Source organism: Triticum aestivum, chromosome 3B (assembly GCF_018294505.1).
Source record: "Triticum aestivum cultivar Chinese Spring chromosome 3B, IWGSC CS RefSeq v2.1, whole genome shotgun sequence".
NCBI classification, from domain to species: domain Eukaryota; kingdom Viridiplantae; phylum Streptophyta; class Magnoliopsida; order Poales; family Poaceae; genus Triticum; species Triticum aestivum.
In genome coordinates, this window is record NC_057801.1 from 678,724,844 (window position 1) to 678,737,417 (window position 12,574).

Genomic DNA, 12,574 nt, shown 5'->3' on the forward strand with positions numbered 1-12,574 from the left:
AGAACTCCTTGAACAAAATCTTGATGAACTCTTGAAGAATGAAATAAATCATGAAGAACCACCATGAAGAACTCCGGTGATAAAAGGATGATGACATAGAATGAAGGATGAAAGAATAATATGAGCCTTGCGATGATTTAGATGGTGGTTCCGAAAAAACGACCGAGGAAATTTTGAACTCCGGAAAAGAAAAGATGGGAAACACTTGGAACTAGAATTTATTCACCGAGGACAAACTCCGAAGGAAGGGATTACTCACTTGGATGAAATAAGAATAAGATTTATTGTATGCTTATCCTTCATCAAATTAAACTGATGACAAACAATGGATTTTTGTATGCCACTTATTCTTCTTGAAAAGGATTGAGAAGTGACATATCGCAAACTTGAGAAGGTCTTCGTGAACCACCGGTAGGATTGAAAAGAACGAATGAATTAAAATGATAATCAAAGAAAAGAATCTTGAATGAACCACCGTTAGAAATGAAAACGAACGAAGAAAAGAGAAAGAATCGCCGGGAAGAATTAGAAGCACAAATAAGCTAGAGGGGATTTAGATGCAAAAGAACGAAGAGATAATGAGCTGATTAAAGAACACTTGAACGAAAGCACCGGGATAATTAGAGGACGATAGCTGGAATGATGAGGGCGAAGAATTCTTCTGGAACGATGGCCTCCGGTGAAGCAAAACAGAAATCAACTCCCGAAATACTCCGGATAGGTGAGAAAAAGGAATATCTAACAAATGGAATAATATGACAGGATAACATGAAGCTAGAACCATGAATCTTCGAGAGAACGGACAAGATTTAGAGGAAAAACTCTTCTTCGATCTTCAAATGACGACGAGAAACAGCACCAAAATTACTGAGATACTCCGGGAGAATGAAAAGCAAAGAGGTTGAGCCAACAATGAAAAGAATTTGAAAGAGATCTTGGAGAAGGCATGTGACTGATGGGATCCATTCTTACATCACACTTGAAAAGAATTGAGAATAACTCCGGGGAAATTAGAAGAGTCAGGTAAGATCCTGGGAAAAGACCTGTGGGTTAGGGCCCACTGAAGAGATAACACCGTCGGAAAGGATTTGTTGAACAGATAGATGATGCACCGGAACAATTGAAATATTTGAATGAGGTGACAACCTCGAATTAATTGGAACACAGATCAATCTTCTGAGATGTCTTGCGAACTCCGGAATGATTGAATGGCGAGAGGCAAACGAGCAAGGAGAGCACTTGATCCAAGGAAAAGAATATAAATACTACCGAAAATTAAAATTGAATCCACCGGAAAAGAACAAGAGATGAAGAATGTCAAACAAAATGAGAATTCACCGGTTGAAAAGATTGAGCGAAGACTGAAGAGGCTCCACATGAATGAAATTGATGCTCAAAAGAGACTCAAGCCCCGGGAAGAAGAGGGTGGGAGGGCGGGAAAACAAAGTCAACTTTGAAGGGGGAACCGACGAATATCGTGAAGAGAAAACACCGGTTGAAATCATTGAGGAAAGAAAGCAAAGACTTCGTACGAGTAGGATGGATACTCAATTACAGACTCCGGTTTCGAGAAGAAAAGGGGTGGGCGGGTGGGAAAAAGAAAAACAACTGAGGATTGAACTTGGCAAAGGCGAAGAGGCTCGAGTCAACTTGACGAGAAATGCACCGGATAAAAGAGCTGGGGAGCAACGATCGGAAAACCAACTGCGTGATCCTAAAGAAAATTTTGAAGGGGAAGAGGAGTAGTTCAAAACACCTACATCAAGATTCCCTGCCAGAGCGACGAAGGGGCTGAGGAGTAAAAAGAATTCCTACACTCCGATATAACTAGACTCCGAAAACAGTTTTCTTCTAGACTCAACAATGGCCAAACTACACGATCAATCAAGGGGACTCCTAAGGTCGGTCGAGGCTCTGATACCAACTTGTCACGCCCAATATGCGACCCTATCCAAAAGGAACTCAAAGGTCCCACCAAGGGTAGACCCGCATATTGAAACGCTTTTGCAAGGTGGATATCATTACATCAACATTACATAATAGATAGGGATACATACAAAAGGCATACAATGCCACACGAATACAACATCACAATACATAAGAGCATCATCCGACTACGGATGAAACACAAACAAAAACTCAAACGACAAGGCTGCCGACCTGGAAGCTATCCCCTGATCGAAGAAGAAGCAGAGGAAGAACTCCAAGACAAGCAAACATCGCTCTCGCATCATGATCATCGCATAACCTGTACCTGCAACTGTTGTTGTAGTAATCTATGAGCCACGAGGACTCAACAATCCCATTACCATGGGTATCAAGACTAGCAAAGCTTAAAGGGAAAGGAAGGGGTAAAGTGGTGAGGTTGTAGCAGCGACTAAGCATATATGGTGGCTAACATACGCAAATAAGAGCGAGAAGAGAGCAAGCGGAACGGTCGTGAAGCTAGCAATGATCAAGAAGTGATCCTGAACTCCTACTTACGTCAATCATAACCCAGAAACCGTGTTCACTTCCCGAACTCCGCCGAAAAGAGACCATCACGGCTACACACGCGGTTGATGCGTTTTAATTCGTATCTGGTGTCAAGTTATCTACAAACGGACATTAACAAATTCCCATCTGCCCATAACCGTGGGCACGGCTTTCGAAAGTTTATACCCTGCAGGGATGTCCCAACTTAGCCCATGATAAGCTCTCGCGATCAATGAAGGATATACCTTCTCCCAGGAAGACCCAATCAGACTCGGAATCCCGGTTTACAAGACATTTCGACAATGGTAAAACAAGACCAGCAAAGCCGCCCGATGCACCAACAAATCCCGATAGGAGCTGCACATATCTCGTTCTCAGGGCAACACCGGATGAGACTAGCTACGAGTAAAACCAACCCTCAGGTTGCCCCGAGGTGGCCCCGCAGGCAGCTCAGTTCAGACCAACACTTAGAGAAGCACTGGCCCGGGAGGGTAAAATAAAGATGACCCTCGAGAGCGCGACTCCCAAGGGAAAAAGGGCTAGGTGAGGTAAATGTAAAACCAAGGTTGGGCCTTGCTGGAGGAGTTTTATTCAAAGCAAACTATCAAGGGGGTCCCATAAATCACCCAACCGCGTAAGGAACGCAAAATCCAGGAACATAACACCGGTATGACGGAAACTAGGGCGGCAAGAGTGGAACAAAACACCAGGCATAAGGCCGAGTCTTCCACCCTTTACCATCTATATAGATGCATTAATTAAATAAGAGATATTGTGATATCCCAACATAATCCTGTTCACCATGGAGCAATCTTCAACTTCACCTGCAACTAACAACGCTATAAGAGGGGCTGAGCAAAGTGGTAACATAGCCAAGCAACGGTTTGCTAGGAAGGGTGTCAAAGGTTAGAGGTTCATGGCAATTTGGGGATGCTTGAAGAGCAACAGATAGGTAACGCAGCATAGCGATAGAACAAAGCAACTAGCATAGCAATGATAGTAGTGAGATCCAGGGTAGCAGTCATCTTGCCTGAAATCCCGCAAGGAAGAAGAACGAGTCCATGAATAAGATGAAGCCACGAAGATGAACCAAGCGTAGACGAACGAATCCTCACGATCGCAACGATACGGGAACTATCGAGAAGAAGCACACAACATGGTAAACACACCACACAAGAACAAGACATGATGCTCAACCAAGTATGATGCATGACAAAGCTACATGAAGCTACTCATGGCAAGAGATGATGCAAAACAAAACAACACATCAAGGCAAGTTTAAATGAGGCCGAGAACAACATATAACAATTCCGGTAAGTCCTCATATGCAAATTTAGAAATTGGTCCAGATCTGAATAAACATTATGTTCAAGTTGTTAAACAGCAAGTTAAGATGCAACAATATGATCTACACGAGATTCTAGTCAAGTTACATATAAAGTTCATTTAATTCGGAGCTACGGCCTAGAAGATATGAGCAAAACAAGTTAAACATGGCATAGATGCAAAATGCACCCAAACATCAAGCAAACACCTCAAAACAAGGATGCAACAAGGTAATATGAAACTACATGCAAAATCAAGCAAGTTTCATATAGAGCACACTCAAAACGAAGCAACGGTTCAACACACACACACTATACAAGTTATAGCAACAATCTGTCCAAAATAGCAACTAGGCCTATTGGAAGCATCAAAACAACATGCTACAGGACCTCAACAAGAAAACAAAAGGCATGGGCATGATGTACAGGTAAAGCATATTAAAACATGAACACTGAGCTATCTCCATAAATCACTAGAACATGCTCAAACACACATGGCAAGATTACAAATAATAACAGTTCAGACTTTGCAGAAAATAACATCAAGGTGCAATGTTTAGAGCTATCAAACAACATGCTACAGGAACTTATCATGGCAAACAAAGGCATGGCATGAATCTACTAATTGCATAGAACAAAAGTCCATTACTGACCATAAGCCAAAAGGGATCAGAAAATATGATGGCACCCATGTAAACATAGCAAGTTATAATACAGATTCGTACATGGCAGGAACAACAATAAGTAGGCATGTTGGTGAGCTTGTACAGCTCACCACAGAGCAATACATGGCATGGCAAGGCAACCAACAGTAAGAAGGCATGTTTATGAAGCTAAGCATGGCAAGAGCAAGTCCATAGGGTACATGTATCACCGACAACAAGCATGGCAACAACTGAACTTAATGTTAACAGGCTGACAGCAACATTATTTAGCAACTTTGGAGCAAGATTACAACAAGCTACAGCAGGCTATAATTACAACCAGGGGCATGGATGGATAGAGCATGACATGTAGAACAAAACACCCTTAATGAACATCTCCAGATTATGCATAGAATGACTTGTAGCAGCAGGTTTACATAGCATCACGAAATAACAGATTCAGCCTAGCAAAACAGCAACAGCAAGTACACTACTTCACGAGCTCGATTCACTCACCACAAATCATTGCATGACAATATAAGCATAGCATCAGCAAGAAGGCATGTTTATGAAGCTAACCAAGGCAAGAACAAGTTCATAGCATGCAAGGATCAACTAAAACAACCTTGGCAAAATTGAATAACATGTAAACAATATGCCAGGAAACATTTTGTAGCAAAAGTAGAGCACGAAAATGACATGCTAGACTACTCCATAATTGCAAACAGGGGCATGAATGGATAGACCATAACCATATGTTCAAAACACCCTTACTGAAGTATCTCAAAATATGCATGGATCTCTCTGTAGCATCATGTTTACATGGCACCAAAATAACAGCAGAACAGGGACTAAAATCAGCAACATCGCGAAGCCTAGTTTGCATGCTTGTGCTAGTCACCACATTGATCACAAAAATACATGGTAAGCACCTCTGTAAATAAGACATGGCATAGATCAAAACACATGTAGACATCAACCTCATAGGATGCACACATCAATCATGGCAAAAATGACAAATGAGCATGTTCTGTTAACAGACAATAGACAACATCATGTAGCACTCTTGCAATGATGATTCAGGCATCAATATGAGCTCAAATGAATATGATGCAATAGAATGAAATGAAGTACTCGTTGAGACGAACAATTTGACATATTATACGCACGAAACGGAGCTACGGATGCAGAGATATGATGCGATGAACATGGCATGATTATGCAAAATATTAGGGACGGGCGTTTTTCGGGGTCAACCTTGGGCTTGCACGGAAAACAAAGATGGCCGGAGTTCGTCGCCGGAGACGAGGAGGAAGAGGCCGGGGAGGCGCGGGACGGCTGGATCCGGCCCTCCAGTGGCCGGATCTGGCCGGGGTGACGGAGAGGAGGCGCGGGGGCGACGGGCGAGCTCGACGGAGCTCACGGCCGGCGAGGCAGAGGTACAGCGGGGCCGGCGGAGGGCAGGCGCGGCGAAGGGGAGGCGAGGGGCCGGCGGGGCGGAGCTGGCGGCGCCCGGCGGCGGAGATCCGGGGAGATGCCGGCGGAGGAGGCTCGGGGAGCCGGGCAATGCAGGTGGCGACCGGAGCTGCGCGCCGGCGGCGAGGAAGCGGCGGAAGAGGCGGCGGTGATGTGGGCCCGGCGAGGTGCGGCCGAGTGGCGGAGGGATCGGGCGCGCTTGGGAGGCGGCGCGGGCGCGTGGGCCGCGCGGGCCAGCTGCGGGCCGGGCGGGCCGCGGCGGGGGGAACAGCAGCGCGGGACAGGTGGCGGTTCCTGGTTCGCTGAGGGCGGCGGCGCGGACGGAGCGGACATGTCCGGAAGGGTCCGGACATGTCCGGCTGCGGGAGGAGGAAGAAGCTAGGGTTTGGACCTGGAATTTCGGAGGGGGGGCATTTTTATAGGTAGAGGGAGCTAGGAGAGTCCAAATGAGGAGTGGTTTTCGGCCACGCGATCGTGATCGAACGACCGAGAGCATGGAGGGGAGTTAGATGGGTTTTTGGGACACTTTGGAGGGGTGTTGGGCTGCAAAGAGAAAGGGGGGTTTCGGGCTGCGCGGTTAACCGTTGGAGTATCAAACGACCTCCAAATGGCACGAAACTTGACAGGCGGTCTACCGGTGGTATACCAAGGCCACTTGGCAAGCCTCGGGCCATTCCAAGAAAGTTCAACACCCACTCACAACAGGAGACAAAAGGGGAACGCCGGAGGGCATAGGAGTGCCGGACCGCAAAACGGACAACGGGGAAAATGCTCGAATGCATGAGACGAACACGTATGCAAAATGAAATGCACATGATGACATGATAAAATACAACACGCAAGCAAATGACATGGCAACAACGGCGAATAACTGGCAGACACCTGGCGCATCGAATCTGGGGCGTTACAGCAGGGAGAACTACTACGATTGTTGATACGTCCATTTTGCATCATGCTTTTTGTAGGACCTTGAAGTATGTCTAGAGGGGGGTGATTAGACTACTTGACCAACTAAAAACTTAACCTTTTCCCAATTTTAGAGTTTGGTAGATTTTAGCAATCTTTGGACAAGTCAAGCAATCAACACACAAATCAAGCAAGCATGCAAAGAGTATATAGGCAACGGAAATTAAAGCATGCAACTTGCAAGAAAGTAAAGGGAAGGGTTTGGAGGATTCAAACGCAGTTGGAGACACGGATGTTTTTTGCGTGGTTCCGATAGGTGGTGCTATCGTACATCCACGTTGACAGAGACTTCAACCCACGAAGGGTAACGGTTGCGCGAGTCCACGGAGGGCTCCACCCACGAAGGGTCCACGAAGAAGCAACCTTGTCTATCCCACCATGGCCGTCTCCCACGAAGGACTTGCCTCACTAGCGGTAGATCTTCACGAAGTAGGCGATCTCCTTGCCCTTACAAACTCCTTGGTTCAACTCCACAATCTGCTCGGAGGCTCCCAAGTGACACCTTGCCAATCTAGGAGACACCACTCTCCAAGAAGTAACAAATGGTGCGTTGATGATGAACTCCTTGCTCTTGTGCTTCGAATGATAGTCTCCACAACACTCAACTCTCTCTCATAGGATTTGGATCTGGTGGAAAGAAGATTTGAGTGGAAAGCAACTTGGGGAAGGCTAGAGATCAAGATTCATATGGTAGGAATGGAATATCTTGGCCTCAACACATGAGTAGGTGGTTCTCTCTCAGAACTGGTAAGTTGGAAGTGTAGGTTTGTTCTGATGGCTCTCTCCACGAATGAAGAGGAGGTGGAGGGGTATATATAGCCTCCACACAAAATCTAACCGTTACACACAATTTACCAATCTCGGTGGGACCGAATCAACAAACTCGGTCAGACCGATTTAGTAAACCTAGTGACCGTTAGGATTTTCGGTGGGACCGAAATGCAACTCGGTAGGACCGATATGGTTAGGGTTAGGGCATAACGTAATCTCGGTGAGACCGATTACACAAACTCGGTGAGACCGATTTTGGTAATTAGCTAACCAGAGAGTTGGTCAGGTAAACTCGGTGGGACCGATTTGCTCTTTTCGGTGAGACCGAAATGTTACAAAAGGGAAACAGAGAGTTTACATTGCAATCTCGGTGGGACCGATCGCTCACTTCGGTTAGACCGAAACGTTACGAAGGGAAACAGAGAGATTACAATCCCATCTCGGTGAGACCGAGATCCCTATCGGTGAGACCGATTTGCCTAGGGTTTGTGGCAGTGGCTATGACATCTGAACTCGGTGGCGCCGGATAGAAAGAATCGGTGTGACCGATTTTGGCTTTAGGTTTAGGTCATATGAGGATGTGAGAAAGTAGTTGAGGGTTTTGGAGCATATCACTAAGCACATGAAGCAAGAGGCTCATTAAGCAACACCTCATCCCTCCTTGATAGTATTGGCTTTTCCTATAGACTCAATGTGATCTTGGATCACTGAAATATAAAATGTAGAGTCTTGAGCTTTTGAGCTTGAGCCAATCCTTTGTCCTTGATATTTTGAGGGATCCACTTTCATCATCCATGCCATGCCATTCATTGAGCTTTCCTGAAATAATAGTCTTGGAATAGCATTAGCTCAATGAGCTATATGTTGTTATGAATTACCAAAACCACCTAGGGATAGTTGCACTTTCAATCTCCCCCTTTTTGGTAATTGATGACAACATATAGATCAAAGCTTCGACAATAAATTATAAGATTGAAAAACATCGTCGCTTTGAGAAGTATGTGATAAGCAAGAGCTCCCCCTAAATTTGTGCATAGTTTAAGATTTGCTTTGGACTGCAAATGCACAAGGAATTAGGCTCATGGGTTACTCTTCCATGTCACATACATCTTGGTGGAGCGCTCAAAATAATAAAGATTGAATACATGCACTCATCACCAAGCAAAGTGAATGATCATATAAGGATAGGTAAGATAATAACATATAATCAAGCATAAGTGTAGCTTATGATCAAACACATGATCATCAATGTCTCACAGGTAACGCATAGTAAGCAAACAAGTTCAACCAAGAAGACAAGAGAGAACAAAAAAAACAGCAAATCTCTCTCTCGAAGCCTATGATCTATACATTTTTCTCCCCCTTTGGCAACAAGTTACCAAAAAGTTCATAGAAAATGCATAGGCTAGATCGTCTCTCAGGCTTGGTCTTCAGTTGGTGGTGTAGAGATGGCTCCTTGGACGAAGACTTCAGTTGATGTAGACGGAGCTGGAGGAGTTGGTGCTGGAGCTGGTTGCCCTGGAACTGTAGGAGCTGTAGCTAGTGCAGATGATGTGGCTCTTGTATCTGTCACAGGCACTGCAGCTGACCTCTGAGCTCTAGGCACTCTGGCAAATGCATCTGTGGTTGTCTTGCCCTTCCTCTCCTGCATGTCATCCTGCAGTTGTTCCACAACTGACTGAATCTCAGTTACTTTGACATCAAGATCATAGAATTTTTGTTCCATGATTCTTTCCAAGCTCTCCTGGTTTTGAGTTAGGGTGGCCAACCCCTTCTCAATCCTCAGTGTTGATGCTATCAAGTAACCAAGCTGCTCCTGTTTGTTCTTCAAGAAATACTCAGATGCCTCCTCTTGAGTTGGCATCTTGGCAGCCTTCTCTTTCCTTGCCTTCTCCCTCTTCTCTTGAGCTTGCGCTGATGTTGGATCATTCTCATTCATGACAACTTGATTGTCCTCAAAGTCTGGATAGAGAGCAAAATGTTCTTTATCCAACTGATATTTTCCTGTGCCCATCTTTGAGTTAATCAACTCCTGAATCTGTGGGGCATATCCACAACTTCTCTTCTGATCTGCTGCAGTCCTCTTAATGGTTTCTACCATAAGGCTCATGACTTTGAATTTCTGGGGCACATCAAAAATGTGAAGCATGTTAATTGCATGCCCTCTTATCATGTTGTGGTCACCTGATTTGGGCAAAAGAGTGTGCCTTAAGATCCAGTTGATCGTAGGCAGCCCTGACAGAAGAAAATGGACTGACCCAAACGAGAAAGTCTCAAGGGCTTTGTCTGGGATCTCTTTGTACATATGTGACATAGAATTGTGTCCCATCTTCTTCTTGGCATATACATCCAAGTCATCTTCACTCTCCTTTGGGGCTTTGATCAGACTTGCCCATTCCTCTATGGTTGACTGGTATCTTGTTCCTTCAGACATCCAAACTATCCTGCCATCTGGATAGAAATGTGCTGTGGAGTAGAATTGCATAATGAGTTCATCATTCCAGTTGGTGAGCTTCTGCCCAACAAAATCTGCAACTCCACAAGCAATGAAACTGTCTTGCACTCCAGGATAGTGTTCTTCATTTTCCTTCATGTAGGTCCAGTCGACCCACCTCATATCACACACTATGGGCTTCTTGTCCAACAAGATTGTCTCATAGAAGTCCTGCTGCTCCTTGGTGTGGAACCTGTAATCTACAGCAGTCCTCCTCCTGGTGGCATATGGATCAGACAATCTCCATAGCCTCAACCCTGAGTCTTTCCTGATCTTCATGTTCTCAGCCACAGGATGAGCATCATTGTGGTCTGGAATCTTGGGTTTGAGCTTTCTTAGGATCTGCCCTTCTTCATCTTCCTCAGCAGCAACCTCAGGCATTGGGGCCTTGTTCTTCTCAGCTGCTGGTATACTCCTGGTATTTCTCTTTGGTGCAATCTTGGGCTTGGAGGCAGCTTTGGGTGCTTCTTTGGGCTTTGATGTTGCAGCCCCTGACTTTATAGCATCACCCATAAGCTTCTGTGCCTTTGGTGCTGGTGCAGCAACCTCTTCTTCCTCTTCCATCATGGAAGGTTGACCAACAACTCTGGCCATGGTCTTCTTGACCCTTTCCTTCCTTTTCTTTCCTTCTGCAGCTGGCTCTTCAGGCATTTCAGGTATTTGAGTTGATCCTCTGGCTTTGGACATTGGCTGTCTTCCTGCTGGCCTTTTGATCTTCATGCCTGGCTTTATGTTCTTTGCTGAGCCATACTCCTTCTTGAGCACTACCTTCTTGGAAGTAGCCTCATCTTCTGCTGCCACATAGTCCTCATCCTCTGAGTCTGAGGTTCTCTTCCTTCTTGCTCTTGTGGCTGCTTTGGGCAAGTTGCTAGGAGTACTTCTGCTGCCTTCATCTGAAGTACTTGAGGGACTAGTGCCCTCACTCATGTGAATCTGCTCTTCTTCCTTGTTCTGACTGTCACTTTGGTCTGACATGCTGCAAATCACTGACTGCTGACCCTGTGAATAGTTATAGATGAGACAGAGTGGATGAGCATCACAAAATGCAGAGATTTTTGCAAAAGAATGATTCAAAAACTTAGTTTTAGTTTCCACAGAAAGCATTTCGGATCTACCGATTTTCAAACTCGGTGATACCGAAGCAGTTTTGGAACCTAAACTAGTGAACTCGGTCAGACCGAGTCAAGTTCGGTGGCACCGAGACTGCTAGGGTTTCACAAAGTTCTAAAATCGGTCACATCGATTTGTAATTCTCGGTCAGACCGAGACTTACTAGTGCAATGGCGTTAGCCAAATCGGTGAGACCGAGTTTTTCAACCCGGTGGGTCCGAGATGGTTTCGGCGGAAACCTAACCCTAAATTTTCGAATCGCATCTATTCTAAGGATCACATTGACTGGATAGGAGTGTTTCAATCGTGGCAAGATGCAATACGAACACAATGTGCTGAGAATCAGATGTGGGAAGCACTGTAATCGAGTTCATACCCTAGTTCGGTGGTGAACTCGCTACGGCGGCAACGACGGAGAAGAAATCCGTTGACGGCGGTGGAGACCAGCGACAGGAGGCGGCTGGCGACGAAGTCGACGATCCGTAGACCTAGTAGGCAGAGCGAGCTATGCGCGGGCGAAGGGGTTTGGAGGAATTTCCAAAAAAAATCCCGTGACTATATATAGCCCGACACTGTCGGTGTGACCGAGTTGAACAACTCGGTGGCACCGAGATGCATAACTGTTAACAGTTACAGCAACTCGGTGTGACCGAAAAGTTCATATCGGTTGCACCGAGATTGAAAACCTAGATCGACTTAGTGATCTCGGTGGGACCTAAATGGAGGAATCGGTCAGACCGAGAATCACAAAGAAGTTTTGGAAGTTTAAGTCTATGACGAATCGGGGACTCCAAGTGCTCCTCACACAGAGTGGTTCGAATCTGACTTGATCAAATTTTGTGATGTAGCATGAATAGAGTTTGAGACGAGAAAAGCATAGATAGCTAGAGAAGGTTCTTAGGCATTCTTGTCCATCCACTTGGCCAAAGAAAAGGAAACCAATCAATCAAAACAACAAGTGGATGTCCTCGAATGAGTAAAATATGCAACCAGCATGCTCACACAATAAAGTGACAAATGAAATATGTGGCAAAGCATGCACAACCAAAACTAGCATCTATCAAACAATTGGCGATGACTAGGTCATCTATATATGAGTATATTGACTTAGGAGTCAAATGAGAACATTTGATCATAGGTCATACTCATCGTTTAAGCTCAAGTGGGGTTACCACTTTTACATAATGCATTGATGTGTTCACACCATTAGAGTTGCTTTGACTCAATTCTTTAGAGTTAAGCTCCCCCTAGATGTGAGATCCCCCTTAGAGGGATGAACTAACCTTGGGTTTTGTCGATGATGACTTCATGTA